Below are 14,425 nucleotides of genomic sequence, written 5' to 3' on the forward strand. Positions count from 1 at the left end.
CTTTTCCCAGATCTTTTTTAAATCTCCTTGCTGACCTCTCCTCATCCTCATGTTTTAGCTTTTGGGGACCACTTCCTACCCCTACATCACTTCCTCATGGCAAAGACCATTTTAGAAGGACCTCAGCTGTCTCCAACTGTCCTTTCCTGTCTGCCAATCTCACTCAGGAGCTGCCAGAAATGACGATTCTTTTCAAAGGCTGAATTCCCCTTGGTGGTGCAAACGGACCATGGGGAAACACATTTTCTCTCCTAATCCAAGAGCCCTAGCAACCAACTTGGGAGCCACAACACAAGGGTAGGAGTGCTCCCAGACTTTGCAGTAGTCAGCTGGTAGCTGAAACAACACTTTGCTAGCAGTGCAGCCCTCTGCTTCAAAAAAACCTTTCCTGTCTTAGGATGCCTTCTTGGAAACAACTGTTGTAACAAGTAACTTCTGGAAAAAAAAAAAGTAACAAAGCAAACTAAACAACAACAAAAAAAAAACCAACAGTCTGTTGGCTGTGGTCCCCCACTTGGGAAAATGCTGATTTAGACATCAAAGAGAGAAGAATATCACATCATTATGAAACACGGAGAAACATTTTATGTTAACTGCAATTCCAGTATCATTCACTGGGCAGTTCATGGAAAGCCATAGTTTCAAAGATACCAAGTTGTTCCAGAACATTGTCTCTAGTACATTTGCGTCTTGCAGTCTTGACTACGAAATGTATGAAGATGCAACGTCCATCCATGGCTTTTTCTCTTCTGGCATAACTAGAAGGCCTCCCTTCAGTGTATATTCTCTGCAATCTCATAAATTACAAATACCATCTGAAATTTTTCTCTCAGGTGAGGACTACCACACTCTTCCTTTACCTTCCTGATTGCCTGGAGATCATAGTAAAACTAATATTCTGCAATAAGTATCCATCTTTTAATTCTTGAACCCCAATTACGAAGCAATTTATGCATGAACCATACAGCCTCTGACACTGCATATGCTTTGTTTCCATAGGAAACTAGGACCAAAAGAAAAAAAAAAGACTAATTGTACCCTTCTGAAGAGCTGTCCTTGCTGAGTTCTGTTTGCTCAAGGAAATGACATGGCTTAAGTTTGGATGTATACCTCTTCTTTAAGTCATGTTATTGCTGACAGAATATCTGTAAGTGTTAAAAGGTACTTCTCACATGGCTTTTCAGTAAATATATCAGTACTGAGGAACCTTTTCCTCACTGAGGAAACAGACCTTTCCAAACCGTTTGACCAGCCACATATTTACATGTATCCAAATGCTAATCCATAATACCATGAAAAGAGGAATACAACAATAGGGGCAACAAGAACCAAAATCACAGACTACAGCAAGCTCAAAAGCATCAAGTTGCCCAACCCAATACAATATAAAAATACAAACACAAAAAATAAAAAAGAAAGATTAAATAACTTTCTCAGCCCTTGTTCTCACAGATATTGCTCTTAGATTACTCTCATTACTGTCCATACTTCACAGCACATTGAAAGCAGGGTTTTATACTGCAGGAATCACACTAGTTCAGATCCTCCAAAATATGCATATTTATAATTCCTATTGAAATCTTACCATCTCCTAGGCCAGCACAAGCTATGGACAGGGATACCTTTAAAAGCCTAATCCCTTCTGCAGGAAGGGTCAAAATAGTTATTGTACAAGAATGAACATTTAAGAGATCAAGTTACCATCTTACCACACTTTCAAAAGGTTGAAAAAAAAAACCCAAAAACAAACAAAAAAACCCATACTAATACGAATAAGAGAACAATTTTGCAGACTTATGCCAAGACGTGTGGATTTTTCTATCAGTGGTGGCTAGCAGCTCCCCTTCAGTTCCCACTCTTCATTTTAAAACTCTTTTACCCATACCTTTGAGAATTTTTTATGAATCTGTTGTTTCTATCCAGTTTTCAAAGTATGACAAGAATAAATTACTGGAGCTAAGGAAGTTCTTCCACTATTTCTTTAATGCAGTTTTGCATTAACTCCTTCCCTCCCGCAAACAATTTCCTTTCTGCTCTCAGATTGTCTAAAGGGTTTTCACAGAATTCCCATGTACTGATTTAAAATGAATGTTTTAAAAGGCCAAGCTGCCCTGCAGCCAACACAGCAGTAGTAGACACATCCTGCAGCGTAGCAAAGCCTTTAATAGGACTTTCTCACACATCCTCCACCTCTGTGTCACCACACAGCAGAAAAGTTTCCTCCAGTGTTAGGAGGCACACGCAGCCAAGAGAGCGTAAGCTTGCATACACAGTCTGGTCTAGGTTCCCTGGCTCAGTGCATAGCTGCAGCAGCCCACCCTTTCCAAGACAAGAACCTTTTCCTGCTGCCAGTAACTTAAAAAATCATGTCATTCAAATAGTTTAAATCTGTCCTGAGGAATCAGGGTCAAAATCACATGCCTGAAGGGAGCTGTTAAGACTGAACAGAATTTGTTTCCTTTCCTTTGTCTGTAAATATATATATATATATATATATATATATATATTAATTCCCAGGAAATTACATTAAGACTTTTGAGAGGTTATGATTTATGTTACAAAAGTTGAGCACTTACAAGATAGGGAATGCTAAAATTAGGCAGTCCATATGACTTCAAATCTGCCTTCTACTTAAGTGTAGCATACGCAGACTTCAGTTATGACTTTTCTCCACACAAGCCCTGCATCATGCAGTATATAGGTGGGACATAGCGACTCAGGAAAAGCAGCAGCTCTTCCCACATGGGTTGTTGGTCTCTGATGTATTTGCTGCAAGGAATGCTGAATTGCTTTGACATCTATTACCAGAGTACATCGCCTTAAAAATACTAACGACATCACTCCAAAGGGAGATGGACAATACTATTTTTCCCATTATACAGGCAGCAGATAAACACACGAGTGTCTCCAAGTAAGTCTGAGTCACAAGTTAGAACCTCACATATCCTGGCCACATGCTACAGCTTCCAGACCTGCATATGTAATTACTGCTCATTTGACTTTATCCACCACTGTAAGAGCTCAGGAGGTCTGCTATTCTGGCCCCATGTCCCATGTGAGCAGACAGATTTTTGACTGAATTCTCTTGCATATTATTTACTCTCATGTTGTTTTTCTGTTTGCCATAACATGTTCCTGTTAACTTTCAACTGCTAGATCTAGTAAGGCAAGGAATTTGCAGACAATTAATTACCTTATACAGTGCCTTAGTTTATGTCCAGAAACTAGCTCATCCTGTGCTCTAGAAGGGCTGAATGGTAGGTAGGGGGAAATCCCATAGAAAAAAGAATTACATGATCAGGTAGCTAAAGAAAATGTGAAATCACATATGTACCAGCCAACACCAACAGAATTCAGCTTGAATGAGTAGCTTAAAATTCCAGAATTTTCTAAAAGTCGAGTGTCTGCATGTGCAACTTTAATATTCTTACAAGAGCCTGATATGTGCTCAAAGTCCTAAGAGTTCTTTAGTTAAAGCAGCTTTATAGATAAGTTGTTTACAGGAATGCAGTGTAAAATAACAATCTTATTGTTTACTACATTCTTCTGACTTCCCTTATCTCATCTTTTTCAAAATGGCAATCCATCCCCCAGAAGCAGATATTCTTTCTCTACCTTGGATTCCTTTCACATGACTCAAATTTCTATTATAGCTTCAACTCTGAATTTGCAAAGAAGGAAAGAAGAGGATGTGGAAGTTCCAGTATGAGAAGCAATTTATGTGCAACGAATATTAGCTTTTCTACACTGTTGCAGCAAGTGTGATAAGAAGCAGGCACCCATGTGCTCTATGCACAGAATGAAACCTTTCCTTAGCAAACAGAAACTGAAATGTTTGCCCAAAGGATCAAAGATTCACACTGCAAAAGACTAATATTAGAGGGCAAGATAACCAATTAACGTTTCCAGGCCATGCGTAGAATTGATTATTATATTTAACTCAGGCAAAAATTTCATCCTTTGCCCTCTATAAACTACTACAGTGACACAGACCCTGTGAATGTAGGAGAGATGAGTCACTTCTAACAAGATTTATGTATGAAAGCATAGGTAAATTCATATTCAACTCACTATCTAAGAATCTGTCACTAATATAGAAATCATTTCCGTCCCAATGCCTTTTTTTTCCCCCTATGCCTAAATGCAGCTAAAAGAAAGGTAAATTGTGAATGCTTAACAGTGGTTTCTGACCACTCAGTCTGTCCTGTTTAAGCCAGAGAAATCTTTTGAAAAATAAAGTATCAATCAAAGTCAGTTTGGCTTTTGCAACTTGATCATATGCATAGGAAACTGGAATGTAAGGTACCATAATTTCTTAAAATATCACTACACATTGTTTCTATCCCATCCTGGACTTGCAGGCTCATCTTAATGCTTGCTAAATACAACAAATGAACAGTTTTATAATAAATATGGTAACATCCGGAAGGCTACAGCACAGAACACTGTTTAGTTAACATTTAAAAGTGTGGGCTGCGTAAAATTCAGGTGAAGAGTACTGATCTATTACCAAGGATATCTGTATTAAAGAAATTCAGAGGGCTGCATGGACTTTGAGAATTAACACAGTATCTCCTGCTTCCTGTATATTATTATTGTTGTTATAAATGATATCCATAATTTTCTATGTAATCTCACTCTTTATCAAAGTATATCCATCCTGTTCTTTTGAATTCTTTTTTTTTTTTTTAAAATAAAAAGTAAGCCCCACAGTTGGCCTAACACATGCATACTGTCCCCTTTCTATTAATACCTCTTACATTAGTGCCGAACAGTCAAGCTTTTCTAAAGCACTGAAGTAATTCTGTAATGCCCTTACTGCTGTGGAAATTGCTGAGCAAAACCCTCATGCAATGAGTCTCCCTGGCATTCTTTAACCCTGTTGGTGATGATAAAGTCTCATAAATCTAGGTAAATCTTTAATTATACCTTAGGAACACTCAGATGTTATAACTATGAAGTAGTAATAAAGAATACGCTGACAATTAGCTATAGTAAGCCTACACTTTATTTAATAAGGGGAATTGTTTCTAGGGATAAACTAGAGTTGCATCAGAGTTTGTTGTTGCAATTTTTACTTTTCTTTCACTAACTCCTTATTTTATGGGTTAGCATACATGTAGAGAGCATATATTACCCACTTTTTTTTTCCCCCCTCTCCTTTTGGCTAAAGTTTCTCTCCTTTACCTTTATCCTTTTCTCAGGAACATTTAGAATTTTTGGTATGGGAATGCCACTCTGGTTTTGGAAAAAAATTAAGATGTAACTATACTTTTGCCATGCATATAGCTCTTTCTAGTAAGATTTCTTTTTTACCCCGTCTCTGAAAATTAGCAAAGGTAGACCTCTTACTATGACTCTGAGGTTCTGGTGAAATTGGCAGAAAATCAGATTATGTCTGGCTTATGGTGTAAAAGACTGAAGGTTATAGCTTTGCTTTTAAATGTCAGTGCTACATTTGCATGTATTTTCTAGTAGTGTGTGTGCAAGTTATTTATATCTTAAGCCAAAGCATACATTTAACCTGTGTGAATAATGCTGAAAGAATAGTAAGTTCTTTTACTTTGCTAATTAAACCATCTTGAAAAATGGTCTAGGTAGTAAGTGACAGGATTAACAAGGGCACTTTGCAGGATTCTGATGTTTTCTTGATTAGATCAGGAGTATTTTATATAGAAGCAGTATTTGATGAAGTGGTTTTAGCAACATGAATGAATGCACAACCCTAGTTTATCTCAGTATCTTCATAAAGAAGCCATCTTAGCTGTCAAGGAAGCCCAACCAAGAGTGAAAATGACCTTAGCTCACAGCTAAGCAAAAGGTCAGCTGAAAAGAATAGTGAGAACCATTATTCTCAGTTTTGATTCTATGGGTTAGCCAGCGCTATTCCCAACTAATGTAATGCATTGTACTGAATTTTAATAGGTTGATATTATAGTAGTATGAGGTCTAAACCCCACAAACTTATTTTCACTCTTTATCTTATTTCATTTCTGCAGGAAGCTTTCTTTTCTACAAGAAACAATGGCCTTCCTATTAATATAAAAAGCTTACTGAAAAGATTCTGTGAATGGGGACTATATTTTAAATAGATTCATTTCAAGATCAAGAACTTTTTTTTTTTTATAAAATAGTAAGAGATGGTCAAAATACTTCTGCTGACAACAGCCATGCAAATTCTCTTCGCCTGTTTCCAAATGTGATTCCTAAACATTTCTATTTTTAACCTAGAAGTAATAATAAAACTGTCAAAATGTTTACATATACTACCTACCACCTGAGGTCTCAGACTGCTCTGTCAATATCCAATTAATTGCATTATAAATTTTATAGAACTAGAAAGTATAAAAATTCCCATTTTACAGATGGGGAAATGGGAGTATTAAGAATTCATGCACTCAGCCACACAGGAGCTAGCAAGAAGAGGGCTAGAATGAAGATCTCCAATTGCCTAACAGCAGAGCTCATTAGACAGAAGTCGAGCAAAGAAAAATATTGCATTTGTCCCTGTGATTTCAGTCTTCTAGATATGAAACAGTTTTGTACTAACACAATAGCAACACATTTCCATGGATTGCTCCAGGAGGAGGGCAATTTGGATCAAGTCACAGTACCTCTCTGGCCAAAAGCAACACAAATAGACTTTTACAAAAATAAATTGCAAAATAACAAATGGTAACAAATATTTTTTCCATTGAAATATTAAAAAGGAGGGCAAATAAAAGCCAGAGAGGATTATTAAAAAGCTACCCTATCTTCATAAAAATTCAGTGTTGGTAAATGCAATAGCCTGGATTTAGTTTGCATATGTTATATTAATCCTGGTCATACTTAAAATGGAAGATAGCGAATATAAAGAAATCACTTCCAAAGCATTCTCCTGGAGAGTTTTAAAATGATAAAGAAAATCCAAGATTACTCACAGAAGGAACTGGGAAAGGACGATAAACCCCCAATTACAGCTTTTCTCTGACAGATGTCATTCAGGCATTGAACTTGATTTAGGTTTATTTTTAAGACTACATGTGTCACTTACATTTTAGCAGATATACATGTCTCAAACGCAGCAGGATTTATCCCATGGTCTGGTCAGGTTTCCTCCCATTCACTCTCTTGCCATAGTCTGTGCATATGGGTTGCACAGAAATCTACTCCAGTTACATAGAAACTTCAGGCTGTAAAAACAAAAACAAAAAAACATTTTTGAAATTTTAAGATCTCAAAGCGCCTTGCAAACATTCACAAAATAAGTCTTATAAACCACTCTAAGAAATACTTTCTCCATATGTCTTTGAAGACATTCTTTCCATGTAGTTTCCACACAGAGGGAGGACAGTTTCCCTGGGAGAGCATTTTTTTTTTTTTTTTTGGCAAAACTTGAAATCAGAATTCCATGTTTTCAAAATGAGTTGCAGTAAAATAAATCACCCCAAAAAAATAAATCTTAAATGAAAAAAAAGTGGTTCAGTTGGAAAATTGTTTACATCTACAAAAACAAACGAACAACTAAAAAACTATATCTAAATACCACTATCTATCTAAATAACTGGATACAGTACTGGATCAGTAGCCAATATCTTATCAGCTACAGTTCTTTAGGAATTTATTTCCTTACTTCCTGTGTTTTCTCTTTGTTTTTATTCCCTTCCTAACTATAGTTCTGGGAATAGTTTATTGATTATGACTCATTGCTTGAAATTACAAAACAATTTGGAAATCCACCATTTTCTCCACTTTTGACAAGTGAATTCAAGATATATTTGAGTTTTAGTGAGCTCAAGGAATATGGTATGTCAAACTTTTGACACAGAGGCTGTCTCCTGAAGCTTAACTGCCCATAAGTTACTTGAAAAATTCAGAGTTTAGTAGAATAGAAGTGTAAAGAATTTTTGTTTGCTTCTTTTTATCTTACTATATTTTCTTTCAACAATATGTTTGAGCTCACATTATCAGGTTCTTCACTCCTAGTCTTCTTTTTTTCTTTTCTTTCCCTTTGATATATTTACTAATACATCATTTTTTCCCATGGTACTTTTGAACTGATTACATCCAGCTTCACGTTGGATGAATTTCAGCTCTTTGTAAGTGCTTACAACACTCAGCACAAACACTGCTTGTGTGATCTAGGCTTTGGAAAGTTATTTCCTAAGCAGAGTAGGAATAAATGGATGTCTATAATTTAGTAAACTTGTATTAGCCTGCAATCTCAATCCAGATAACAAAGCTCTGCTACAGTCCCAACCCTGTACATAGTTTCTACTTCAACACAGAGAAATTTGGGGAACGCCTTTGCAGAGTTTAGCAGGCTTGGTTTGGTTCTCCATTTCCCTATTAACTTTGGAAACTGCCCACATTTGATGGGAAAATACAGGGTAGAAAACAGTGGCGTTACCTATGGCATTAAGCTCTAAAGAGAATTTGATTGGTATCTACTGCTTATGTTCCCAATATTACTCCAAATCCTAGATCTTGTACCAGGAAAGGATTTCGCCAGGGGAGATAAGGAACTTTGGGGTAGCAGAAGTCACCCCTTTCTGTACAACAAGAGAAGACTTTTTTTCTAAGGATTGTTTGATTTTTTTTACCCGCTAGTGCTTCATGAACTTCTTTCCTACATTTCAGAGTTGTGCACTACTCTGGTATTAGAGGCTAATTATTTTAGAGCTGTGATCATATTATAGACAAGTATGTATTTGTTGGGAAACATTTTGTGGTCTATGGAGGTGAAGAGCTGCATGGAGGAGATGTCACCTTTCAACTGCTTTCCAATCCACCAGACCAGAGGTTTTAAAGAAGGCATTTTGTGTGGATGCTAAAAGCTCCCAATAGATCTGGTGATCCAAAAACACAAGTATCCCAGATTCTGGACAGCTAATTGAAAGACTTGCTTATTTTTTGGCCCGAGCCTCCAAGATTTGTTCAGTGACTATGATTCAAGTACAAGACAGATTCAAAAGAAAGAACTATTAATGTGGTCTTAAGAAAAGATTTTATCTATAACATTGAAAGTTAAAATTGAAAGTTAAATTAAAAGCAACAATGCCAATGATAAAAAATATGTTGATAGAAATGTTAAATAGGACAATTTTACTGTAGACAAGTGGTTTCCAACTTCAATTGAATTCCTAATTAAAGCCATGACTGCTATTTATTGTGCAATATGCTTATTTGGTGCTGCAGCATCTGCTGCTTGAAAGCAGCATTCACCCTCCTCTCCTGGGTTAATTTAAGTTCACCCGCCTCCCCTCAGTTCAGCGCTGGCACTGGAGTCTCACAGAAAGGGAATTCAGCACATCGCAGAGATTTAGTACCTATCTGAAAACCCAAACCTTCTTTAATAAACACATCCTAAATACTAAAAAGCTTGTTTAAAAGTGGCAGGGACAGCACATAGAGCATCAAGGTGTCCCCATGAGTGTCATTCACCCTGATGCGATGCCCACAGTTGGAAGTCCTCTGTTAGAACTGGATGATTAAGAGAAGAAGCCTCCCTTTTCAGCCTCTCCCCCTAAATGCAGCCGCCCTGACAATAAAAGGAACAGAAGGCACTTGCTTTCTCCCCTCTCTTTACTCCTTTGGCAGCCTCAGCCACGGTGATTTATCACCGATCCGACTTCTCTCCTGAGGAATCCTTCTGGAGCGGGACCACCGGATCCATGTGGGGATGTGGACGCTGCAAGGCTGGGAGCTCTGCTGACACATGACAGGATCCTCTATTCTCCATGTTTCTTTTGCAATTTAAATGAACAGGCAAACAATTGTGGGGTAAAGCAGGGGTCAGCATGGGAGAACTATTTGCCCATATGGAGGGAGAAGGAAGAGGTGACACAAGGGAGAGCACGCAGCCATGCAGCAGGCCCTCCTCTGCTGCCTCAGCACCCTTACCCCTCACCGTGCAGGGCAGCAGCTGATGACACCCTGCCAAAGGTGGCAGTGCTGCCACATGGAGCCAGGAGGGCCCTGTGCCCATCAGGGAGCAACACCCCAGACTGAGGGAGCACAGGCATCCCTTCCTCCTCCTCAAGGAGCTGGAAATCTCCTAAAAGGACAGAGAAGATAATCCTCTAAAGCCACAGGAGCAAGCATCTTTTTCATGCCATGGCAAGAAGGGTGCACAGATTTTCCAGGCAAACATCTAAAGTAGAAGCACGTATCTGAACCAACTCACACACGTCTTCATGTCCTAAGGTTTTAGTTACCCATAAGATAGTGCCAGTACTGAACTGCCAACTGGTTGGTGGCCATCAGAGACCCCAGAACTGGATGAGGCCCTAGAAATTACCAGTCCTATTTTTTCCTGCCTCAAGGCATGATTTTTTTCCTGGTGGTTGTACGGCAGCACACGGCCCAGTCAAGTTGGCATTTTGGTCTTTGTCACCTGCACAGCAATTCACCCGGCATACCCTGCCAGGAGAGGCAGGGACGAGGCTTACCCTGTAACAGAGACACTGTTGAATCAAGACTCCTCCTGCACAATCAATCCTTTGCATTTCTCTGAAGGTGCTAAATCTTGTGGTGGACCAAACAAACAAATCCAGGCCTTATCTAAAGCATCTAGGTCTTCACGGGACAGCCGGGAGTTCTGTTTGACTGCTCCAGCCAGGGCTGGCAGTATTAGGGCCAGGAAATGGATCAAAAAAATTAAAACCTTTGCACAAAGAGCATGCTATTGCCAAGGACTATAGAATATGGCTGAAACATTAAAGAATTTTTAGTGACTGTTTGAGGGAGGGGGAGAATGATATGTTAAAACATAAGAAGTCTCTTCCAGCATAGTTTAAATTGCTTTACAATACTGATTAAAATAACAGAACATTATAGCTTGCTTAACTAAACATTATATTTCTAAATCCATTTTCAATTGTTTTCCTTCAATTTAAACATTTTGAGCAATTTTATTGCTATTCATACCTGTTTTTTTTTTATTATTATTAGAAATTAAAATGCATACTTTTTATCTAGGTTACAGAGTGCTGGTACATTTAACTCTTTCAATTCTGCAACTGAGCACAGGAGACCTATCAATGGCATAAACACAGTTCCTGTGCATTAGACTGAAACAATAAATGTCTTAGAAGACTTTTTGTTAATAATGACAGAATTGAAAGGATAAAGAAGTGAATGCAGGAGGTAGAGGGTGGGGTGCAACAGAGAAAGAGGGAGACAGAAAGGTGGAAGAAAGTAAAGCAAATGGTATAAATGACAGCTTCAAGATTAACTTTGTTTGTTTGTTTATTCAGATCCCTTCTGCACATTTTGGGGGCTTCCCTCCCTACCGTTTGTTTGGCAGGAAAAACAAAAAGAAGGTTTAAGAAATAAGAAAGTGAACTGATTGTGAGTAAAGAAAAGTAACAGTCTTTTAGACTGTGAAATAACAGTGAATTGCAAAACCACTTCTGTAGCAAGAGAGGCACCTAGAGTTCTCACTCCGAGAGGCAATGGTTATCCATACTGAGAAGCAGCCAGCCATTTTGGCTCTGGTGAGGCTGCACCTCAAGTACTGTGTTCAGTTTTGAGCTCCTCACTACAAGAAGGACATGGAGGTGCTCAAGAGAGTCCAGAGAAGGGCAACAAAGCTGGTGAGGGGTCTGGAGAACAAGTCTTACGAGGAGCAGCTGAGGGAGCTGGGATTGTTCAGCCTGGAGAAGAGGAGGCTCAGGGGTGACCTTATCGCTCTCTATAGGTACGTTAAAGGAGGCTCTGATGAGGTGGGGCTTGGTCTATTCTCCCACGTGCCTGGTGACAGGACAAGGGGGAATGGGCTAAAGTTGTGTCAAGGGAGGTTTAGGTTGGATGTTAGGAGGAACTTCTTTACTGAAAGGGTTGTTAGGCATTGGAATGGGCTGCCCAGGGAAGTAGTTGAGTCACCATCCCTGGAGGTCTTTAAGAGACGTTTAGATGTAGAGCTTAGTGATATGGTTTAGTGAAGGACTTGTTAGTGTTAGGTCAGAGGTTGGACTCAGTGATCTTGGAGGTCTCTTCCAACCTAGATGATTCTGTGATGTCTGGACTTGAGCTGCATGCCCCATTTGAAAACCCCCCACTTTTGACTTGAGATCACGGGCATTTCCCTCTCCCCTGCCACCCTTTGCTCCTTCTCCCGCTGGTGTGAGGGCACACCTTCACCCTTCACGAAGCAAGATTCCCTCCGAGAACATGGGTAAAGATAGTATAAATGGCCCCACCACATTTATGCCTGAAGCCTTCTAATTTCCCTAAGTCAGCAGAGGACGTTCAGAGACCACTAAGTGCTGGTAACCACATCAAAACATTAATTAACGCAACTATATTCCCACACAAATAAAACATTAATATGGTAATTTCTAGCCTATAACCAGCTGGTATCTTTTCCCCAGCTATATAGATAGTAGGATTAACAGTGCAAAGCAAGTATTATAACAAAGTCAAATTAATATCACCTTTTCCCTGTTTCATAATTCAGAATCAAACAATAAATTATAGAAGTCCTTTAGAAACCATCTCTCATGAAATACTTCCCCTGGACCCATGCTCAAGCTGTAAATCCCTTTCCACTGAGCTCTGGTTTCTGTGCACTTCAAGGCTCCTCAGTGACAAGATCTCAGTCCAGACAACTGTGACCATCAGACAGTCCTGCATCGCTTTCCACTTGCTGTCACTGACTCTGCAACACCTCCCCAGCCTTCCCTCTTAGCAATTTTGAGATAAAACAGCCCACATGTTATTCAAAGGTAGTTGCTATGGCTCTATTGTCATACAAACAAAGAACAGGAAGAGAAATGCTACTTGGTCCGAGGCAAAGCCAAGTCAATAGTTTTAAGCAGGACTGGTACTCAGCACTTTGTATCTGGGGACGGGGTGTTTTTATTTTTTAAAGTTTTCTCAGGCTCCAACTGCACTTGTCAGAAAACACACGTATATTTCTCCTCACTCTCTGCAATAATTTTGGCAGTGCCTTCAATGAAAAATGAATTTCATGAACATTAACATATTACACATACATAATTTGAAAGAACTATGGGGAAAACAAGCAGCAAAAATATGAACAGTGTCAGTTAATGAAAAGCTCACATTTTCAAACTGGTGTTTGGCTAATTAAAATTGAATTAAGTGACTACAGCATTAACTATGTCAACTATTTAGCATAAAAAGTTGTTAAATATATCATTGTTTGTAGGAAGATCCTTGCAATCTTTAACTGTAAGAAATAGTCATGTACTATTTAATTGCATAACTGGGTAGGGTATAAAATTCTGTTATATAAATTATATTTAGTAAAATATGTTAAAACAGGTTGTTTTTAAGATTGTTGAATTTTATGGATCGTATAATAAAATTAAAGCACATTCTTAATTGCATAATTATTTCCACTATCAAAGTCCAGCTAACAGCATAACTGGTCGTGTTTTCACGGTCTAAGGTAGAAAAAGACATCAAGCTAAGTGCTTGAAATCACTTAGCAAGACAAATTACAATTCTTATTTGAACATTTTTTTTCCACAAAGTTTTTGACCAAAGTCAGTACAGTATCGGAACATACAGAGTCCTCCAATTACTGGTGGAGTAGTATTCCCCTAATATAATATTCCCCATCATATGTACATAAATATATGTAGAAAACTTCTGGCAACACTTTATAAAGATACTAACTTTATAAACATTAACGTGGTATGGAAAAAACAAACAAACAAACAAACAAAAAAAAACATAGAACGAAGCCTGACAAACCTGAATATTTCCAGAGAGGATATTTTTTGTGGGGGATCAAGAGAGCGCGTGCGTGTGGAGGGGGAGAGTTTTGTCTTGTGGGTAGGCTTATTCCCATTACACTTCTGACACGGGGAAATCTGGATCCCTCTTTTTCCTTCATTCACAGAAGCACTGTTATATTTTTTTTTTTTAATCAACCACAACAATCACCTTTTGTTTGCAAAATTAGGTGGGTTTCACAGCATACTCACCTCCCAGCATACTCAAGCGGCTATTGACTTCTCCAATAAGTTTATGCTAGACATTGCTATACACAAACACCATCACCAGTTCAGGACAGTGGCTGCGGTAGAGAACCACCCAGAAAAACACAACAGAAAACATTCAACATTATTAAAGTTATTCATTTTAAAAGCGTTCTGCTCCTAGCCTGCAACATGACCCACCAGCAGTCAGGCTCCTGGTGTTGTTCATGTGGCTGAAGGGCAGAAGACCAACATAGATGACAGTGAGGAAAGCTCTGCATGCTTTTCATGTGCCCCAGAGGCCCACATCTCAACAGCACTTCTTTACCCGGCTGTGCACGATCCCAGCTGCACATCTCATCATCAATCAGGAGTTCGCCTACCGACTTAAAGGGGAATTGGCTAGATGCTGATGCTAGAAGATGGAATAACAAGCGTACTTTACACAGCTGGGACAATAAAAGCAATTTATTATGTACCTAGATTAAAGA

The 14,425-nt window shown here is 38.7% G+C and overlaps 1 long non-coding RNA gene across 1 annotated transcript; it reads right to left on the reverse strand.

Moving 5' to 3' along the window:
- Positions 1-7,001: 7,001 nt before the first annotated feature.
- Positions 7,002-14,222, reverse strand: LOC121076916. Its single transcript, XR_005823789.1, has 3 exons — positions 14,136-14,222; positions 13,941-14,032; positions 7,002-7,175 (listed from the first exon to the last, which is right to left on the reverse strand). It is a non-coding gene; the product is annotated as an uncharacterized LOC121076916 (long non-coding RNA).
- Between the last annotated feature and the right edge of the window lie 203 nt (positions 14,223-14,425).

The sequence above is a fragment of the Cygnus olor genome, chromosome 12 (assembly GCF_009769625.2).
Source record: "Cygnus olor isolate bCygOlo1 chromosome 12, bCygOlo1.pri.v2, whole genome shotgun sequence".
Lineage (NCBI taxonomy): Eukaryota > Metazoa > Chordata > Aves > Anseriformes > Anatidae > Cygnus > Cygnus olor.